General features: G+C 40.0%; 1 protein-coding gene across 1 annotated transcript in view; it reads left to right on the forward strand.

Annotated features, from left to right (window-relative positions):
• The window catches only part of LOC140283019 (shaker-related potassium channel tsha2-like), a 36,993-nt gene extending 19,011 nt beyond the window's left edge, over window positions 1-17,982 (forward strand). Inside the window, exon 3 of the mRNA XM_072377641.1 lies at window positions 13,050-17,982. The gene's annotated coding sequence lies outside the window, so the exon portion shown is untranslated. The remainder of the gene's footprint in view (window positions 1-13,049) is intronic.
• Window positions 17,983-18,449: the final 467 nt, after the last annotated feature.

An 18,449-nucleotide genomic window follows, 5' to 3' on the forward strand; every position in this document is an offset into this window, starting at 1 on the left:
ACGGAGCAGAATGAAAAAAGACAGATAAACTGATCCTAACAGTGATGATGTCACAGTGCCTGAAAACGGAGCAGCATGAAAAAAGACAGATAAACTGATCCTAACAGTGATGATGTCACAGTGCCTGAAAACGGAGCAGAATGAAAAAAGACAGATAAACTGATCCTAACAGTGATGATGTCACAGTGCCTGAAAACGGAGCAGAATGAAAAAAGACAGATAAACTGATACTAACAGTGATGATGTCACAGTGCCTGAAAACGGAGCAGAATGAAAAAAGACAGATAAACTGATCCTAACAGTGATGATGTCACAGTGCCTGAAAATGGAGCAGAATGAAAAAAGACAGATAAACTGATCCTAACAGTGATGATGTCACAGTGCCTGAAAACGGAGCAGAATGAAAAAAGACAGATAAACTGATCCTAACAGTGATGATGTCACAGTGCCTGAAAACGGAGCAGAATGAAAAAAGACAGATAAACTGATCCTAACAGTGATGATGTCACAGTGCCTGAAAACGGAGCAGAATGAAAAAAGACAGATAAACTGATCCTAACAGTGATGATGTCACAGTGCCTGAAAACGGAGCAGAATGAAAAAAGACAGATAAACTGATCCTAACAGTGATGATGTCACAGTGCCTGAAAACGGAGCAGAATGAAAAAAGACAGATAAACTGATCCTAACAGTGATGATGTCACAGTGCCTGAAAACGGAGCAGAATGAAAAAAGACAGATAAACTGATCCTAACAGTGATGATGTCACAGTGCCTGAAAACGGAGCAGAATGAAAAAAGACAGATAAACTGATCCTAACAGTGATGATGTCACAGTGCCTGAAAACGGAGCAGAATGAAAAAAGACAGATAAACTGATCCTAACAGTGATGATGTCACAGTGCCTGAAAACGGAGCAGAATGAAAAAAGACAGATAAACTGATCCTAACAGTGATGATGTCACAGTGTCTGAAAACGGAGCAGAATGAAAAAAGACAGATAAACTGATCCTAACAGTGATGATGTCACAGTGTCTGAAAACGGAGCAGAATGAAAAAAGACAGATAAACTGATCCTAACAGTGATGATGTCACAGTGCTTGAAAACAGAGCAGAATGAAAAAAGACAGATAAACTGATCCTAACAGTGATGATGTCACAGTGCCTGAAAACGGAGCAGAATGAAAAAAGACAGATAAACTGATCCTAACAGTGATGATGTCACAGTGCCTGAAAACGGAGCAGAATGAAAAAAGACAGATAAACTGATCCTAACAGTGATGATGTCACAGTGCCTGAAAACGGAGCAGAATGAAAAAAGACAGATAAACTGATCCTAACAGTGATGATGTCACAGTGCCTGAAAACGGAGCAGAATGAAAAAAGACAGATAAACTGATCCTAACAGTGATGATGTCACAGTGCCTGAAAACGGAGCAGAATGAAAAAAGACAGATAAACTGATCCTAACAGTGATGATGTCACAGTGTCTGAAAACGGAGCAGAATGAAAAAAGACAGATAAACTGATCCTAACAGTGATGATGTCACAGTGCCTGAAAACGGAGCAGAATGAAAAAAGACAGATAAACTGATCCTAACAGTGATGATGTCACAGTGCCTGAAAACGGAGCAGAATGAAAAAAGACAGATAAACTGATCCTAACAGTGATGATGTCACAGTGCCTGAAAACGGAGCAGAATGAAAAAAGACAGATAAACTGATCCTAACAGTGATGATGTCACAGTGCCTGAAAACGGAGCAGAATGAAAAAAGACAGATAAACTGATCCTAACAGTGATGATGTCACAGTGTCTGAAAACGGAGCAGAATGAAAAAAGACAGATAAACTGATCCTAACAGTGATGATGTCACAGTGCTTGAAAACAGAGCAGAATGAAAAAAGACAGATAAACTGATCCTAACAGTGATGATGTCACAGTGCCTGAAAACGGAGCAGAATGAAAAAAGACAGATAAACTGATCCTAACAGTGATGATGTCACAGTGCCTGAAAACGGAGCAGAATGAAAAAAGACAGATAAACTGATCCTAACAGTGATGATGTCACAGTGCCTGAAAACGGAGCAGAATGAAAAAAGACAGATAAACTGATCCTAACAGTGATGATGTCACAGTGCCTGAAAACGGAGCAGAATGAAAAAAGACAGATAAACTGATCCTAACAGTGATGATGTCACAGTGCCTGAAAACGGAGCAGAATGAAAAAAGACAGATAAACTGATCCTAACACAGTGATGATGTCACAGTGCCTGAAAACGGAGCAGAATGAAAAAAGACAGATAAACTGATCCTAACAGTGATGATGTCACAGTGCCTGAAAACGGAGCAGAATGAAAAAAGACAGATAAACTGATCCTAACAGTGATGATGTCACAGTGCCTGAAAACGGAGCAGAATGAAAAAAGACAGATAAACTGATCCTAACAGTGATGATGTCACAGTGCCTGAAAATGGAGCAGAATGAAAAAAGACAGATAAACTGATCCTAACAGTGATGATGTCACAGTGCCTGAAAACGGAGCAGAATGAAAAAAGACAGATAAACTGATCCTAACAGTGATGATGTCACAGTGCCTGAAAACGGAGCAGAATGAAAAAAGACAGATAAACTGATCCTAACAGTGATGATGTCACAGTGCCTGAAAACGGAGCAGAATGAAAAAAGACAGATAAACTGATCCTAACAGTGATGATGTCACAGTGTCTGAAAACGGAGCAGAATGAAAAAAGACAGATAAACTGATCCTAACAGTGATGATGTCACAGTGCCTGAAAACGGAGCAGAATGAAAAAAGACAGATAAACTGATCCTAACACAGTGATGATGTCACAGTGCCTGAAAACGGAGCAGAATGAAAAAAGACAGATAAACTGATCCTAACACAGTGATGATGTCACAGTGCCTGAAAACGGAGCAGAATGAAAAAAGACAGATAAACTGATCCTAACACAGTGATGATGTCACAGTGCCTGAAAACGGAGCAGAATGAAAAAAGACAGATAAACTGATCCTAACAGTGATGATGTCACAGTGCCTGAAAACGGAGCAGAATGAAAAAAGACAGATAAACTGATCCTAACAGTGATGATGTCACAGTGCCTGAAAACGGAGCAGAATGCAGACGAATGAAAACCTTTCATTCTTTCAGGCTGAGATGAAGGCGATGTTCAGGAAAGGAAACCATGTTCACAGCCTGTTGTTTGACCGTCTTACGTAACCCGGCATCATGTCACACTGACAGCCTGCCCCCGGGGGGCTTTTTACTCCAGTGGACCCCCCCATCCTGCTCCTCCTGCTCTGTGTGTCCTGGTGAACATATTCAGGCAGCCGGAGGTAAACAGGTTTCCCCGGACAGAGCAGAGCTTCACTCTGACAGCTACTGTTAGCACTGCTGAGGGGGGGGGGGGGTCTGTTTCACACCCCCATGCAACGACTCTCTTTTCCACTTCAGACAAACCAGAACACATGAAAGCAGCAGGAGGTAGGAGGTGGAGGTAAAGATGGATGCAGGAGGCTCTGAGTTAAACCTGCTTTGTGTTTATTATTGAGCCACCTGATGACATCATCCTGATGACATCATCCTGATGACATCATCCTGATGACATCATCCTGATGACATCATCCTTCACCACAGCAGAGGAAATGTGGCTGAAAGCTCTGCTTTGAGTTGGGATTTTATCCAAAATGTGTTGCATGGTTGGAGCAGGTTTCAAGATACCCAACAACAACAAACCCCCCCCCCCCCCCCCCCCAGATAAAAGCAGGCAACGGGTTTGCTTTCCCAGAGGAGTGACTGGCTCCTCCTGCAGGACGCTGGGCAGAAGAAGCAGTTAACAGGCCAACAAACGGCTGAAACTGGTGCTGGAATAACGAAAAGCTTCCAGATCTTTCAGACCCACCCTGCTTTACCCCTTGCCTTGTTCATGTTGTTAATTCCAAGCATGTTTTCTGTAAACTGAACCAGAAAAGTGCCAAAATTAGTTAAAAAACGGCTGCAGTCAAGCACACATTCGAACATAAATGAATTTCCTGACTGACTGCTCTTCGAAGGCTTCGTGTCAGCACCCTGCTCAAATAAAAAAGAGCCTCAGATCGTTGCATCACACTGAAACAGTTTGCCTTGAGATCCACCAGAGGGCGCTCCAGTATCTGCTCGAGCTAAAGCATATCCTGGTAACCTTTCAGTCAAATAACTCAAAGCTAAATTCGCTGCGTTGCTACCAAACATGGAGGGAACCAGGAAGTAACCAAATAATCTGATCTGGCACCGTAAATGTTGTAGTGACGAACAAAGATGAGGCAGTTTGTAAACTTGGTCAGGTTTTTCCACCTGTTGGGCAGCAGAAATAAGACTTATTTAGGAAAATACACACAAAGAAAGCGACTGCATGTGTGCATCAAATGAAAAGAGAATGAAAGGAAGTCAAGTAATCACAGCAGTCCTCATAAACGGGGGCAAAATAACCTTTTATATTAAGAAAGGTTAAGAATAGTACTTAAAATATTAATAATATCAATATCAACTTCTTTAGTGTTGCCACGGTAACGCCAGAAACAAACACAAAATCACCAAAATCATCAGAAACAAACACAAAAATAACCTTTTATATTAAGAAAGGTTAAGAATAGTAATTAAAATATTAATAATATCAATATCAACTTCTTTAGTGTTGCCACGGTAACGCCAGAAACAAACACAAAATCACCAAAATCATCAGAAACACAAAATCACTGAAATGATCAGAAACAAACACAAAATAAACCTTTTATATTAAGAAAGGTTAAGAATAGTACTTAAAATATTAATAATATCAATATCAACTTCTTTGGTGTTGCCACGGTAACGTCAGTTTAGGTTTCCCCTTAAAGCTGAGGTTAAATTATTCCCCATTAAGGTGAAATGTCACCTTTTACGGAGGTGTGGGCCCTATAAAGCTGGCAGGTAGCTGCTGGACATGCCAGAACAGGAGGATTAAACCTTACACACCTGGTGTGTTCAATGTTTGTGTGTACATTTGTGTTGTGTTCCAGCCTGAAATGAATGACGAGCCCTGACGTCTGCGGGGGGGGGGGGGTCCATTTATCACCCGTGTCATGTGACATGTCCATTCAGGTCGAAGGTTGCCGTTATTTAAAGACACTTGATGAATTACAAGCACGAGGGCCTTAAACTATCAGTGACAGCAGCTGCTGGGCTCCCGTTTCCACGGCGACGGGATCACAACATCCACATAACATCACGCTGAAGGGTTTAAGACTGTTTACACCGCGGCTGGACGTCCCAGAGGGGTTCACCTCAGCTCTCTGCAGCGCCCCCTGCTGAATAAAACAGCCTCCAAACAGCCAGACATGCCTTTCAGACCAGAAGAGGTTAAAAACACCCCAAATACACACTTTCTACTCCAGTATTTAGGGAATTTTCCACAGGTTTACAAATTATTAACCATAAAAACTGTCACGTGCACTTTTAAAGGCGTCTGGTTGCGTGATGCTCACCTCAGACGTCACCAGACATTAAAAACAGAAGTTAAAGGAACAGAAACAGAGGCAGGTGACCACAGACACCTACTGGCTCTCAGATGTTGCCATGGAAACTGCAGATACTGCACTCTGAGTGGCTGGAGTCGTTCCACAGCTCCTCCTGCAGGAAGTTATTCTGACACCCATCAGTGTACATGATTATAATCAATCAATCAATCAATCAATCAATCAATCAATCAATCAATCACTTTTCATACAAAAATAATTGGAACACAAAGTGTTTTACATATAATACCAATAATATTAGATACAAATAATCAGATAAAAGTCAATATCTGTTAACAAACATAATTTCTACACCTCAGACCTGCAACATCCCATAAAAGATCAGAAAACAGTGAATCTTTTCCCACTTTGTTTCCTTCTGCCAACACTTAAAGCCGCTCTGACTCTGAGGAAACCAGGTGAAGCAGAGTTCCTGCTGTTATTTTGTCCCATTCTTCCTTAAACAGGTCTGAATACCAATAATGACCAAATTACACCAAATAATGATCAAAATATACCAAATAATGACCGAATTACACCAAATAATGATCAAAATATACCAAATAATGATCAAAATATACCAAATAATGATCAAAATATACCAAATAATGACCGAATTACACCAAATAATGACCAAATTATACCAAACAATGACCAAATTATACCAAATAATGATCGAAATATTCCAAATAATGACCAAACACTTTGTGTCCTTCTGCCAACACTTAAAGCCGTTCTGACTCTGAGGAAACCAGGTGATGCAGAGTTCCAGCTGTTATTTTGTCCCATTCCTCCTTAAACAGGTCTTAAGGTGTGCAGCAGTGCGGGGGGGTGGTTGTTTCTCTGCTGGGGACAGGTCAGGACTGCAGGCAGCCAGTCCAGCACCCGTACCTCTTCTTCCTCAGCCAGGCCTTTGGACTGTGGCAGAATGTGGTTTTCCATGGTCTGCTTGAACAATGCTGGGACGTCCCAGGAAAAGATGTGGCCTTGAAGGCAGCATATGTTGCTGTAAAATCTCAGGGAACTTTTCTGCATTAATGCTGCCGTCACAGAAGTGGAAATGAGCTTTGCCCCCTGATCCAACCCCATACCATCACAGAGCCTGGCTGCAGGGACTGGCTGCTGACAGCAGGCTGGATGCTGCTTTTGCTCTTTGCTCCATTTCTTCCAACAAAGATGTGGAATACTGATGGGTCTGACCACAGCACACGTTTCCACCGTGTGACGGTCCATCCCAGACGCCTCCGAGCCCAGAGAAGTGGACGAGGTTAACATCAGGCTTCTTTTCTGCACAGTAAAGCTTGTGAATGGAACTCTGTATTGTGGTGCTTGACAAAGGTTTCCACAGTAATCCCTTGTCCATGTGCTTCTATCAGCTGCTGATGAATGACGGTTCTTGATGCAGCGTCTGAGGGGTCAGAGGTCACGGGGTCCAGCTTAGGCTTGCTCCCTCGTCCTTTACACCGAAACTCCTCCAGGTTCCCTGAATGCTTTAATGATATTCTGCTCTGTAGAGGCAGAAATATGCAGATCCCTTCCAGTCTTTCTCTGAGGAACTTTGTTTTAAACACAAACTGGAGCTTCTCTGCCCAGTCATCAGTCTTATGGAAAAGAAGGAGAACCATATGAACCTAAACTTTACGTTCTACATGCCATCTGTAGCTACGGCTTCTCTTCCTGGAGAACAGCAGTTTTAGTGGTTACTCCACGGATGATGTGCAGTCATGCTGAAAGACGCCAGCTGATAATACCTGGCAGGATGTGCAGGGAAGCTCAACACAACAGAGAGCAGTTTACTGGATTACTTTACAAATGACACGCAGAACACAGCTGGTTCCTCCGCTGCTGTTTACAGTCCAGCTCACCAGCTGCCTGCTTGTCCTGGTTCAACTTCAGTTTCTGTCTGGAGAAGCTTTCCGCACTTTTCCCGCCTGAGTCATGAGTTTGGCAAGGCTCCTGGGTGTGTTTGCACTCAAAAGGCCCCCAGCTCTCCTGTGGGAGCTTGGGTGTCCCCCAACGTCAGCCTTATCCTAAAAGCTACTGTCACAGCTCCTCATTACTTTCTATCTGAAGGTGTTTTCTGCTGACCGATTGAGTTCATTTATTAGCTCCATTCCTCTGATTTACTGCAGCTTTGTTTTGTTCAAACAACTTTGATCCAGAGAAATCTGCTCACGAGTTTCAGGTTTGGATGCTATACTTCAGGTTTGGATGCTATACTTCAGGTTTGGATGCTATTCTTCAGGTTTATACTTCAGGTTTGGATGCTATACTTTAGGTTTGGATGCTATTCTTCAGGTTTGGATGCTATTCTTCAGGTTTAGATGCTATACTTCAGGTTTGGATGCTATACTTCAGGCTTGGATGCTATTCTTCAGGGTTTGGATGCTATACTTCAGGTTTGGATGCTATACTTTAGGTTTGGATGCTATTCTTCAGGTTTGGATGCTATTCTTCAGGTTTGGATGCTATTCTTCAGGTTTATACTTCAGGTTTGGATGCTATTCTTCAGGTTTAGATGCTATACTTCAGGTTTGGATGCTATACTTCAGGCTTGGATGCTATTCTTCAGGGTTTGGATGCTATACTTCAGGTTTGGATGCTATACTTCAGGTTTGGATGCTATACTTCAGGTTTGGATGCTATTCTTCAGGTTTGGATGCTATACTTCAGGTTTGGATGCTATTCTTCAGGTTTGGATGCTATACTTCAGGTTTGGATGCTATTCTTCAGTTTTGGATGCTATACTTTAGGTTTGGATGCTATACTTCAGGTTTATACTTCAGGTTTGGATGCTATTCTTCAGGTTTAGATGCTATACTTCAGGTTTGGATGCTATACTTCAGGTTTATACTTCAGGTTTGGATGCTATTCTTCAGGTTTAGATGCTATACTTCAGGTTTGGATGCTATACTTCAGGTTTATACTTCAGGTTTGGATGCTATTCTTCAGGTTTGGATGCTATTCTTCAGGTTTATACTTCAGGTTTGGATGCTATTCTTCAGGTTTAGATGCTATTCTTCAGGTTTGGATGCTATTCTTCAGGTTTATACTTCAGGTTTGGATGCTATTCTTCAGGTTTAGATGCTATTCTTCAGGTTTGGATGCTATTCTTCAGGTTTATACTTCAGGTTTGGATGCTATTCTTCAGGTTTAGATGCTATACTTCAGGTTTGGATGCTATACTTCAGGCTTGGATGCTATTCTTCAGGGTTTGGATGCTATACTTCAGGTTTGGATGCTATACTTCAGGTTTGGATGCTATACTTCAGGTTTGGATGCTATTCTTCAGGTTTGGATGCTATACTTCAGGTTTGGATGCTATTCTTCAGGTTTGGATGCTATACTTCAGGTTTGGATGCTATTCTTCAGTTTTGGATGCTATACTTTAGGTTTGGATGCTATACTTCAGGTTTATACTTCAGGTTTGGATGCTATTCTTCAGGTTTAGATGCTATACTTCAGGTTTGGATGCTATTCTTCAGGTTTGGATGCTATTCTTCAGGTTTATACTTCAGGTTTGGATGCTATTCTTCAGGTTTAGATGCTATACTTCAGGTTTGGATGCTATACTTCAGGTTTATACTTCAGGTTTGGATGCTATTCTTCAGGTTTGGATGCTATTCTTCAGGTTTATACTTCAGGTTTGGATGCTATTCTTCAGGTTTAGATGCTATTCTTCAGGTTTGGATGCTATTCTTCAGGTTTAGATGCTATACTTCAGGTTTGGATGCTATACTTCAGGCTTGGATGCTATTCTTCAGGGTTTGGATGCTATACTTCAGGTTTGGATGCTATACTTCAGGTTTGGATGCTATACTTCAGGTTTGGATGCTATTCTTCAGGTTTGGATGCTATACTTCAGGTTTGGATGCTATTCTTCAGGTTTGGATGCTATACTTCAGGTTTGGATGCTATTCTTCAGTTTTGGATGCTATACTTTAGGTTTGGATGCTATACTTCAGGTTTGGATGCTATACTTTAGGTTTGGATGCTATACTTTAGGTTTGGATGCTATACTTTAGGTTTAGATGCTATTCTTCAGGTTTGGATGCTATACTTTAGGTTTGGATGCTATACTTTAGGTTTGGATGCTATACTTCAGGTTTGGATGCTATACTTTAGGTTTGGATGCTATACTTTAGGTTTGGATGCTATACTTCAGGTTTGGATGCTATTCTTCAGGTTTAGATGCTATTCTTCAGGTTTAGATGCTATACTTCAGGTTTGGATGCTATACCTCAGGTTTGGATGCTATACTTCAGGTTTGGATGCTATTCTTTAGGTTTGGATGCTATACTTCAGGTTTGGATGCTATACTTCAGGTTTGGATGCTATACTTCAGGTTTGGATGCTATACTTCAGGTTTGGATGCTATACTTTAGGTTTGGATGCTATACTTTAGGTTTGGATGCTATACTTCAGGTTTGGATGCTATACTTCAGGTTTGGATGCTATACTTCAGGTTTGGATGCTATACTTCAGGTTTGGATGCTATTCTTCAGTTTTGGATGCTATACTTTAGGTTTGGATGCTATACTTCAGGTTTGGATGCTATACTTCAGGTTTGGATGCTATTCTTCAGGTTTGGATGCTATACTTCAGGTTTGGATGCTATTCTTCAGTTTTGGATGCTATACTTTAGGTTTGGATGCTATACTTCAGGTTTGGATGCTATACTTTAGGGTTGGATGCTATACTTCAGGTTTGGATGCTATACTTTAGGTTTGGATGCTATACTTTAGGTTTAGATGCTATTCTTCAGGTTTGGATGCTATACTTCAGGTTTGGATGCTATACTTTAGGTTTGGATGCTATACTTCAGGTTTGGATGCTATACTTTAGGTTTGGATGCTATACTTTAGGTTTGGATGCTATACTTCAGGTTTGGATGCTATACTTTAGGTTTGGATGCTATACTTTAGGTTTGGATGCTATACTTCAGGTTTGGATGCTATACTTCAGGTTTGGATGCTATACTTCAGGTTTATACTTCAGGTTTGGATGCTATTCTTCAGGTTTGGATGCTATTCTTCAGGTTTATACTTCAGGTTTGGATGCTATTCTTCAGGTTTAGATGCTATTCTTCAGGTTTGGATGCTATTCTTCAGGTTTATACTTCAGGTTTGGATGCTATTCTTCAGGTTTAGATGCTATTCTTCAGGTTTGGATGCTATTCTTCAGGTTTATACTTCAGGTTTGGATGCTATTCTTCAGGTTTAGATGCTATACTTCAGGTTTGGATGCTATACTTCAGGCTTGGATGCTATTCTTCAGGGTTTGGATGCTATACTTCAGGTTTGGATGCTATACTTCAGGTTTGGATGCTATTCTTCAGGTTTGGATGCTATACTTCAGGTTTGGATGCTATTCTTCAGTTTTGGATGCTATACTTTAGGTTTGGATGCTATACTTCAGGTTTGGATGCTATACTTTAGGTTTGGATGCTATACTTTAGGTTTGGATGCTATACTTTAGGTTTAGATGCTATTCTTCAGGTTTGGATGCTATACTTTAGGTTTGGATGCTATACTTTAGGTTTGGATGCTATACTTCAGGTTTGGATGCTATACTTTAGGTTTGGATGCTATACTTTAGGTTTGGATGCTATACTTCAGGTTTGGATGCTATTCTTCAGGTTTAGATGCTATACTTCAGGTTTGGATGCTATACCTCAGGTTTGGATGCTATACTTCAGGTTTGGATGCTATTCTTTAGGTTTGGATGCTATACTTCAGGTTTGGATGCTATACTTCAGGTTTGGATGCTATACTTCAGTTTTGGATGCTATACTTTAGGTTTGGATGCTATACTTTAGGTTTGGATGCTATACTTCAGGTTTGGATGCTATACTTTAGGTTTGGATGCTATACTTTAGGTTTGGATGCTATACTTCAGGTTTGGATGCTATTCTTCAGGTTTAGATGCTATTCTTCAGGTTTAGATGCTATACTTCAGGTTTGGATGCTATACCTCAGGTTTGGATGCTATACTTCAGGTTTGGATGCTATTCTTTAGGTTTGGATGCTATACTTCAGGTTTGGATGCTATACTTCAGGTTTGGATGCTATACTTCAGGTTTGGATGCTATACTTCAGGTTTGGATGCTATACTTTAGGTTTGGATGCTATACTTTAGGTTTGGATGCTATACTTCAGGTTTGGATGCTATACTTTAGGTTTGGATGCTATACTTTAGGTTTGGATGCTATACTTCAGGTTTGGATGCTATACTTCAGGTTTGGATGCTATTCTTCAGGTTTGGATGCTATACTTCAGGTTTGGATGCTATTCTTCAGTTTTGGATGCTATACTTTAGGTTTGGATGCTATACTTCAGGTTTGGATGCTATACTTCAGGTTTGGATGCTATACTTTAGGTTTGGATGCTATACTTTAGGTTTGGATGCTATTCTTCAGGTTTGGATGCTATACTTCAGGTTTGGATGCTATACTTCAGGTTTATACTTCAGGTTTGGATGCTATTCTTCAGGTTTGGATGCTATACTTCAGGTTTTAATGCTATACTTCAGGTTTGGATGCTATTCTTCAGGTTTGGATGCTATTCTTCAGGTTTGGATGCTATACTTCAGGTTTTGATGCTATTCTTCAGGTTTGGATGCTATTCTTCAGGTTTATACTTCAGGTCTGGATGCTATACTTCAGGTTTGGATGCTATACTTCAGGTTTGGATGCTATACTTCAGGTTTGGATGCTATTCTTCAGGTTTGGATGCTATACTTCAGGTTTGGATGCTATACTTCAGGTTTGGATGCTATACTTCAGGTTTAGATGCTATACTTCAGGTTTGGATGCTATACTTCAGGTTTGGATGCTATACTTCAGGTTTGGATGCTATACTTCAGGTTTGGATGCTATACTTCAGATTTGGATGCTATTCTTACCTTGGCTCTGCATCTTCAGCATGATTCTTGATGGGATGATGGAGGATGGCCTTGAGTGTGTGCACTGGGATTACTCATGTTGTGGGGACAATAATCTTTTCACACAGTCCCACTGTGGCATCAGGTGGATTTGAATATCCTTTATAGATGGGATGTGGGGATGGGTAGATCTTTAGGTTTCATATTTAGAATAAACAAATCATACAAACATTTAAAATAAGCACCAAGTCAATCAAAAAGAGACAGAATACTGATACTGACTTGGAAAAACAACAAAGAAACCAGAGAAAAATATGCAAAACAACCCAAAAGAGAGACAAAACATCTAAAATAATAATAAAAAAAGACCACAAATATTATCAAGACACCAACTCTCCAGTAGAAACACCAAAAAACAAGCCCAGATGCAACATAACCAAAAGTAAAGGTGTGTGAGACGACTATACATGATGCAAACCGTAGAAACACAGAAGCAGGCCAGGCAGCCACAACACAAACAAGGTGTGTTTAAAAGCGACCTTTAACCTCAGAGCTACTAAGTGATGTGAAAATGAAAAATATCTACCACTTTGTAATAAACTGCCTCTTTTTCTGCAGTGAAGAGATCAAACCATAAGAGTACGACACCCCTGCTGTCACGCCGACCCTCTGCTCCTCTGCCGAAGGTGAGATACAACGAACCCTGGATGAAAACTTTCACAGGAGCAACAACAAACCTTTCCGTTCCAAGACCGATCTTTGCACAGAGCGAAACAAAGACTCTGAGGTACGAGGCAAACCTTACTTGAATCACCGGCTACATCCTCTGCAACATGTCCTGCATATCCACGAATAGATATTCTTTGGAAGTTGCTCCTGCCTCTGCAGAGAAAAGAACTTGTGAGTCCTGTCTGTACGTCGCTTATCATAATCAAACCAAATCATTTAACAGCATGCTTGGAAAGTAGAGCATGTGGCACAGAAGAAAATGTGGGAACAGCATCAACAGCTCATCGATAGTATGAAATATTTCTGTTTCACAGATGAATCTCTATTTTTTAAAGTATCATACTGTATATGTTTTCTATGAAGAGGAATTGGTTAACTCGGTGAATTATTTTGTAGATTTTTAACATTTTTGCGAATATGTTTGGATTTGTTTTTGTTCATTTTTGCCTTGGTAAAAACAAAGCAGCTTCCACAGAAACGTCTGCCCCTACGTGAAGAATGTCGGTGCAGGAAAAGGGCAGAAGAAGACCGTAAAATGCATAAATCACAGATTATCTGAATGTTTCTGGCTGTGTTTCTGATCAGAATGCTGTATATCTGTTGTATCAATAACATCTACCTCAGTGTCCGCTCGTTATCGACTGAAGCTTTAACACCTGAGAGACGTTGGCGTAACACCTGAAGTTCAGTGAACCCAAACTGCCGATTCACACCTTCAGTCGGAACAATGAACAGGTGATCGAGACGCAACATCTGAGGTAGAGCTGAACATATCCAGCCTGAGTGAAACAGCCTTTTTTGCACATTTTGTTAACTTATTTGTGGATTTTTAAGTGCATGTGATGGAATGTGAGCGTTTCTGCATCAGTTGTTGATTTGAGATGACGCAGTCCGGCAGTTTTAACGGGACTTTCAGGCGTAGAACTGGTGAAAGGAAACTCTTCTTCTGGTTTCCCAGAGTCAGAAGCTATAGTTTTAAAGAGGTTAAGTTCAAATATGGACTACTTTGGGAGCTGGTACATGGGGATTAGCTGGAGGTGGAGATGTTTTCTTGAGTTTCATCACAAAGTTTCTTGAGCCATTGGCCTCTAATCTGGTTTTAGCAGCAGTTGGCGTCAGAGCTGCTGCTGTTGAAATGATCCAGACGGGAAAAACTACTGAACTGAAACACTGAAACAACAGAAATAAGCCTGAAAGTAATAAGCTGTGCTCTCGTCTGAATAGAAATGGAACATTGGAGTACGGTCGTATATTTGGGAGAAGTGAAATCTTTTTAAACGTTTTAGCAAATAAATGGTGTTCAGCATGTCAAAAGCACAAATGCAATCCCACTTTTCCTTTGCTCCATTTGGTGCTTTTAAACACATTCTTCTGCAGCTTTGCTGAGCAGTGGATCCATTTCTTATTGCATCCATGGTTCTGACTCTGGTAACCGGAGCTATAAAATAGTTTTCTCCTCTAAACAAACTAATAATCCCTGTTCAGTTCATGCTTTGCTGAACAACACGGTGCTTCAGTACTGCAGCTGGTGGACTGGTCACATGCTGGGCTCTGACTCTGGGGAAGATGACGAATATGTTTCCCAAATTGCTGGACTGCAGATGATCGCGGTGATGCAGCCACTCTGCAGTTTGTTAGAATTCTTCTTGGCTAAAGCATAAAAACAGCCGAGGGAGTTTTGTTTGACCGAGGCACTGATGAGCTGTGACTGATGATTAATGTGTTCTGCATACTGTATATGCAATTATAACGCAGCATTTCCCCTGCAAGTGCAGCAGAGTCCCGGTGACTAAAGACTAAAGTCACTCCGGTCACAGCTCCACATGCCGAGCCATCGACTTTCATGTTTTCATCCTTTAGTATCAACTCATTCTCATTCACAAATAAGAAAAGCAATAGAGATTCCAGTAATGTGGGAAGTTCTGCGTGGAAAGAAAAAGCATTAGGATTTCTTCTGTTTTTGATTTCTACTTATTGATGCCATGTTTATTTTGACAATCTTCAATTGTGATCTATTTTTGATAAAATAAATCTTTAATCCTGATCAATCCGTTTGATCTGCTTCACACAACGGCACATGCAGATGTGTTTTCTGTCTCCTGTGTGTGTTTATGAGTCACTGAAGAGCAAAGCTTGGATTTAAACCGACGAGTGTTTGTTTTGTGCTGAATTCCCTTCGTCCTGTGGTCCATCAGTAGCAAAAGATTTGATGTCCGTCTCAAAAACAGGAATGAAATTGTCCTCAGTGGCACTCGGGGCTAGAAAGTATGACAATAAATGAAAGAGAACATTTCTAAAGGACGGGCATCTTAAAACTGGCACAAAGTACACTGCTTAAAGTCTTTTGGAGAAGCTCTTTCTTTGGTGAGCATTTATTTCAACATGTTGACATAGTTCAGCTGTGGAAGCCCATTTCTACCAATGCTAACCTGCAAGCCAACAGAAGGTGAAACCAGTTCCTCAGAGTTTTAGAAAGAATTTAATAAGGATGACAAAAAAGTCATATTGTAATAACTCAAAATGATTAAAAATAATTATTTACAGGATCTTTTTTTACATTGGCAGATATGGCCTTCCATACAATCAATAAATTAAAAAGGCACATTTTCAGCCTCTCTATCTTTATTATGGGTCATTTATTGTGTGATTCATCCATTTCTGGCACCAACAAAAACAATTAAACTGATCTTTGCAGTGTAATATTTCCTGCCTCAGTCTGGACTCTGGCAGCTCCTAGATAAACAATTCTGGTCTCCAGATCCTACTCGGCATCTCATGACCCATAGTGAGGTCCCAACCCCAATTATTTAACTTATGAGCTAACTTTTTGGAAAGCTGTAAGAAACTTTTGTGAGCAGATATCTCATGACTGCCTGCTCCACTGAATCTGTGGAACTAACGTGAAGTGCGAGGTTAGAAAATTCAGCTGGTTGAAACAAATGGGAATCATCACTGAAGGTTTAATAAAGAAGGTGACGTGTTTTCATTTGACCAAAAAATGTCCCTGAACGCTATCAAGGTGCATTTGTTTTTCTAAATCCAAATTCAGATTAGGGATGCCGACCACTGAACCACACATTCTCCAGCCAACTCTGCAGCTCATAAAGGGGGGGATTTAATTAATTTAAAGTGAATATGCCTCTGAACATAACCAGAAAACCAATAAGATGAGAATTTGGTATTTGTTCCAACTCTTTGGCTCCCCCTACAGTCGTGGGATGTGCACCACACCACAAAAACAAATCTTCATGTGAGCCCTGCACATGTACAGCCATACACATCGATTTGTTGCCATGTTGAAGCAATTAACAGCCCATAAAAATGGAAAGTGAAAGGAAAACCAAAGTGGTGAATCAGGGCAGTGGGTCAGGATTCACAAACTAATGTTGCTTTAAGACTTAAAGGAAGAATTACAAGTGTGCAGAAATCTCACATCATTAAAGTCTTATTTCACACACGATGTAGACAGCTACAGCTTGTATAAAGGTACCAGGAAGTGCATGAAGGGAACATGCTTTCTCTGAAACTAAACCCTCCGTTTTCATCCAAGTTTCTCATCAAGATGGTAAGAGCAGTGGTGTGTGAAGTTGAGTTTGTTGAAATGTTGGGAACGCACTGTGGACTGAAAACCAGCAAATATTAATTAGAAAGATGTTGTACCTGCAGTTATTCATCAAGAAGCAATAATGCATACAAAGTACAATATCATCAGCAAATGTAATTTGTCGGGTTGTTCATATCTGTGCATACAAAGTTTATAGTGCCTTAATCATAAGCTGAATTGGTTCAAAACCCTTGGAAATGCATCTGTATTACTATAGAGGAAGGAATTGTGTATTTATATTAGCACTGTAGGGATGCAACTGACTGGTTGTTCATAGAAATAATGTATTGTAGATTAATGTATTGAATGTACAGTAAGAAGTCTTTCTGGTTAGTATTTTGAGAGAACTAATGATGAAAAAAGTAAAATACTGTAGAACCTCAGAGAGGACAAGAGTCTTACATATAAGTCATATTAGAGGATTTATTTTTTTATCATTTGGAGCCCTGGTAAATATTTCTTTTTAGAAGTTTGTAAAACTGGGATTCTAAGACTGAAAATGATTAGCAGCCATGCCCTCTCAGATTTTATGCATTTTAGTTCATGAACAACAGCTTTTTAGAGCTCATGACCACCAAATTGTGTCAAAAGCAGTTTGCTGCAATACTTTGTTTACAAAATACATCAACGCTCTGGTTATGCCATGTAAAGTATTCCCCTTCCAGAATGTGTGTGTTTCACTGTCTGCATTTCGGTACGTTCACTATAACAGCTGAGTATGTATTTTTCCTGTTAAACTAAATCGTCATTGAAGAATTCCAAAAGTGGCTGAAGTTATACCACAGAAAATGCATTTCTGAGGTTTCCATTGAGGTAACAGATTGACAAAATGAGGTGAGATGTGTCAAAAATATGAACTTTATGGTGAACTGCCTCCTCCATTTGTTCTGTTATCTGATAATGATGTTATACTGTGTTGTACAAAAAAAAAACTCCTAAACCCGTACAGGCATGAGTGTAAAAGCTTCAGTGTGATTCCATGTACAAGAGGCTGGTTCTATTTTTATTTAATTAACTGAACTGTGTGTATGTATCATGATGTTTCTGATGTATCATGATGTATCGTGATGTTTCTGATTTATCATGATATTTCTGATTTATCAGGACATTTCTGATTTATCATGATGTTTCTGATGTATCATGATGTATCAGGATGTTTCTGATGTATCATGATGTTTCTGATGTATCATGATGTTTCTGATGTATCAGGATGTATCGTGATGTTTCTGATTTATCATGATATTTCTGATTTATCAGGACATTTCTGATTTATCATGATGTTTCTGATGTATCATGATGTATCAGGATGTTTCTGATGTATCATGATGTTTCTGATGTATCAGGATGTTTCTGATGTATCATGATGTATCGTGATGTTTCTGATGTATCATGATGTTTCTGATGTATCAGGATGTTTCTGATGTATCATGATGTATCAGGATGTTTCTGATGTATCATGATGTTTCTGATGTATCAGGATGTTTCTGATGTATCATGATGTATCGTGATGTTTCTGATGTATCATGACATTTCTGATTTATCAGGACATTTCTGATTTATCAGGACATTTCTGATTTATCATGATGTTTCTGATGTATCAGGATGTTTCTGATGTATCATGATATTTCTGATTTATCAGGACGTTTCTGATATATCATGGTGTTTCTGATGTATCGTGATGTTTC

This window comes from Leuresthes tenuis, unplaced genomic scaffold, assembly GCF_036924035.1.
Source record: "Leuresthes tenuis unplaced genomic scaffold, fLeuTen1.0.hap1 SCAF_23, whole genome shotgun sequence".
Taxonomy (NCBI): domain Eukaryota; kingdom Metazoa; phylum Chordata; class Actinopteri; order Atheriniformes; family Atherinopsidae; genus Leuresthes; species Leuresthes tenuis.